Raw genomic sequence first — 4,336 nt, 5'->3', positions numbered from 1 at the left:
ATCCTTACTATTGTCATTTCCCTCTACTTCTTTTGTATGTTTGTCACTCTCTTGTGACCCGCTATTTCCGGGTTGCCTTGGTAGTCGAAGCAGACCTTGTGCTGTTGAAGCTAAAGAGGTGAGCAGAGTTAGTCTGATTCCCTGTAAAGACTTCTCTGTTGATACCCACCCCTTGGCGCTCATATGACCTTATGCAGTTGCGAGCGCCGTTCATTCATTGTTCATTGTTCCAGGAAGCAACATCCTGCTCTCCGGACATGTCCATTGATGCTCTGTTGCTCTCTCCAAAATGTTGCCGAGGGTCCTCCGAGCGCCGTAAAACCCTCTACTATAAAAAAAAGATAAAAGCGACACGACGCCGGGCATTGAGAACCGCGTGTGTCCCGTGTGGTTGCCATATTGGATGTGGAGATGGGCGGGGCAAGTCACAGAGGAACAGCGTGTTCCACACCCACTCTGTTATCTTTACCTGATACTTTAGATAAGACCACAACAACAATTTTTTTATGGTGCTTGGAAATATGCAAATTCTTTTCTTTTTTTTACTTCGCGTACGTCGGTTCGGAATGAGAGGCAACATCGCAGTTGGTCCTGCTCTGGTCGGAAAAGTTCCACTGTATTATGGTTTGGGGGGTGGGGCGGGGTTGGGGGGGGGGGTTTGGTGCTGGTGCATCGTTAAAGGCATATGCATAATTTTTTCTCCTTTTCCTTTTCCTTCTTCTTCTCCTTCTCCTTTTCCTTCTCCTTCTTCTTCTTCTTCTTCTTCTTCTTCTTCTTCTTCTTCTTCTTCTTCTTCTTCTTCTTCTTCTTCTTCTTCTTCTTCTTCTCTCTCTCTCTCTCTCTCTTCTTCTTCTTCTTCTTCTCTCTCTCTCTCTCTCTCTCTCTCTCTCTCTCTCTCTCTCTCTTCAGTCACGACTGAAGCGCAAAGCAAAAACCTGTTGTTTTCTTCAGTAGAAGTCAGAAGAGAAAAATTCCAGACTTTGGCCAGTTATTCAAGGACGTACGAACGTATTTAAACGGTAAGTGTTTGCGAGATAAAACCGATCTTTTCCTGAACACCTTGTGAGTGAAACGTGAAAGAGACGTGAAAATGAAGGTTCTACTCATCGTCGCCATTCTTATCTCTGTGTCAGGTGAGGGAGACGTCAGTACACGCATCAATGACAACTTCCATCAATATTGATTCATTATTGTATTTTGTTTGTTTGAGTAAAGAGAAGCACATCGACACAATAATCGTCATTTTGAGCTGGGGAAAAGTAAGACAGAAAGACCACCAGTAATTCATTTATAGAGGCACGAGCCATCCATGTTCAGGTGCTGTGTTTTAGCCAAGTCAGACAGACAGAAACAACAGAGGGGGGGGGGGGGTGTAAAGAAGTAGGACCTACCAGTGGCGTCCTCCAAAATGAAAAACCCACGCATAAATATGTAATAGACTGACACCATGAGAAAAGCGGAATTCGAAAGCAATGGCTCAATTCCTGAGTATTTCATAACGATACACAGGGATAGACAACTACAACTTTGACTCGCTCTGTCACGTTCGTGCAAATACTGAGTGATAGATCTAACCTCCTTGAAATTTTGAGGTCTGTAGGGTGCGCTTTTTTCTAATCTTGGTCTTAGTAAGGTTTTACGGCGCTCGCAACTGCATAAGGTCATTTGAACGCCGAGGGGGGGGGGGGATGTCAACAGAGAAGTCCAAACGGGGAATCAGGCTTTCTTTGTTCACCTCTCTAAAGCTTTAGTTTTTGTTTGTTTTTGACTATATCGGTTTCCGAGCCTTTTGGTTGAAACAATTTGATATCAAATAGAATCTATTTTTTCACTTTGTTGTAATTTCACTATGTTTCCTTTTCTCCATTTTGTAGGTGTGCATTTTTTTCAGGAACTTTATTAAAAAACAACAACAACAACCAAACGTAATATCTCATAATCTTCTTCTACATTTCCTTCCCTTGTGTTTATGTGTAAATTAATGAGAGGTTGAGAAATTTCTTCCAAAAAGGAGTTGAACTGTTTTTCTTGTATAAATCTCTCTCTCTCTCTCTCTCTCTCTCTCTCTCTCTCTCTCTCTCTCTCTCTCTCTCTCTCTCTCTCTCTCACACACACACACACACACACACACACACACACACTCTCTCTCTCCTTATATATATATATGTGTGTGTGTGTGTGTGTGTGTGTGTGTGTGTGTACGGGTGTATGTGTGAGTGTGTGTGTGTGTGTGTGTGTGTGTGTGTGTGTGTGTGTGTGTGTGTGTGTGTGTGTGTGTGTGTATGTGTGTGCACGAGAACGTGTGTGCATGTGTGCACGTGTATGTGTGTGTACGAGCGGGCGTGTGTGTGTGTGTGTGTGTTGTATATTATATTATTATTATTACTATCACTATTATTACTATTACATGTATTACATGTATTACAATTATTACTATTGTTGTTGTTGTTGCTATTGTTGTTATTGTTATTATTATTATTATTATTATTATTATTATTATTATTATTATTATTATTATTATCATTACTATTATTACTAATATTACTGTTGTTTGTTATTACTGTTGTTTGTGTCTTGCTAAGAATCTGTTTTACGAGTCTCAGTGGTGTTGGTGGTTGGCGGGTGTCTGGTGTGGTTTGCTGCGTCTTCCCAATCAAGCGTCTATCGTCCTTACGTTTCATCCTCCTTTTCTTTTGCTTGTGTGCTTTTTTAAGTTTTAGTAAAAGTTTTACGGCACTTGCAACACAATAAAGTCATACAGGGGCAAACGATTAGATGTATTACAAGAGAGTAACAAACTCAAAAAAAAGGAGGGGAGATAAGGACGATAGATGTTTGATAGGAAAGAAGAAGAAGCAAACCACACCAGAGCACCCGCCAACCACCCTCTCTTGTGTCTTTGTTTATTTGTTGGTTTGTTTGAGTAAAGAGAAGCACATCGGCACAATGATGATCATTTAGTGCTGGGGGAAAGTAAGACAGACAGACAGACAGACAGACAGACAGAAACAACAGAGGGGAAAGTGAATAAGGAGGACCTACCAGTGGCACCCTTCAACCACCCACCCGCCTTTTCCTTTGCATGCTATTCTCCAGTAACTCCTCTTATCTTCGCCACGAATGTGACCTATTATTTGTGTTGCGAGTGCCTTAAAACTCTTGACTAAAACCTTTCAAAAACAACCTATCCTCAGCTTGCCGGTCTGTCTCGGACGACAGTGACGTCACCAACAGTCGCAGCACACGCTGTGTATTTGCAATCTGCGCCGTCTACTGCCCTAGCGGAATGAAGAAAGACAGTAACGGATGCACTCTTTGTGCCTGTAACCCTAGCTTACTCGACCTGATTAAAAACGGCAAAATTGACTTGTCAAACTTACCGTCCCTATAAAATGTGCATATGGAAAGTTTGACTTAACAATAACAGCCTCTATGAAATGTACATACGGAAAGTTTGACTAAACAGACTCAATGCCTCTATGAAATGTACATACGGGAAATTTGACGTAACAGACAAAACGCTTCTATAAAATGTGCATACAGAAAGTTTGACTGAAAAAACAAAACGCTTCAATAAATTAATGTGCATACGGAAAATTTGACTTAGATCTAATAGACAAAACGCCTCTATGAAATGAAACAAAGAAAAAAGTATGACTTGGATGTCTTTGGGGTAGTTTTAGTTTTAGTAAGAGTTTTACGGCACTTGCAGCACAATAAAGCCATATAAGTGCCGAAGATTCGAGGTGTTACAAGAGAGTAACAAACACAAAAACAGGAGAGGGGAGATAGAGACAATAGATGTTTTTATAGGAAAGAAGGAGCAAAGCACACCAGACTACGCGCCAACCACCCACCTTTGGAGTTGATTACGAAATCTTCCAATTTCTCTTCCATTACAGAAGGTATACGCTTATATGACCCTATTGTGTTGCAAGTGCCGTAAAACCTACAACTAAACAGAAGGTATAGAATCTACGTCATCTTTGTCTTGAACGCCAATAAATAAAAGCTATTCTGGTAGATTGTGTGTCTTTCGTTGATTGAATTACTAGACATCAACGGCCGCCTCCTTTGTGGCTTTTATCATCTTCTCTCCTCCTCTCCCCCCATCCCCTGATCCCCATCCACTCTATAACAACAACAGCAACAACAACTCAATAACAGCAACAGCAACAACAACTCAATAACAACAGCAACAGCAACAGTAACAACAACACTAAAAGCAGCAGCAGCAGAAACAATAAAAAACAACCTAAATTACTACTACTACTACTACAACTTCGTTGAGATTTTTGGAGTATAGACTGCTGAAAATGGGAAGTCGGTTACAAGA

The 4,336-nt window shown here is 41.0% G+C and overlaps 1 long non-coding RNA gene across 1 annotated transcript; it reads left to right on the top strand.

Annotated features, from left to right (window-relative positions):
* Positions 1–1,028: 1,028 nt before the first annotated feature.
* On the top strand, positions 1,029–3,640 carry LOC106012043. The gene is made up of 2 exons (XR_001184934.2): positions 1,029–1,133; positions 3,195–3,640. It is a non-coding gene; the product is annotated as an uncharacterized LOC106012043 (long non-coding RNA).
* The last annotated feature ends 696 nt before the right edge of the window (positions 3,641–4,336 follow it).

This window comes from Aplysia californica, unplaced genomic scaffold, assembly GCF_000002075.1.
Source record: "Aplysia californica isolate F4 #8 unplaced genomic scaffold, AplCal3.0 scaffold00250, whole genome shotgun sequence".
In the NCBI taxonomy this organism is placed as follows: Eukaryota; Metazoa; Mollusca; class Gastropoda; order Aplysiida; family Aplysiidae; genus Aplysia; species Aplysia californica.
This window is presented reverse-complemented; position numbering and strand designations above follow the sequence as displayed.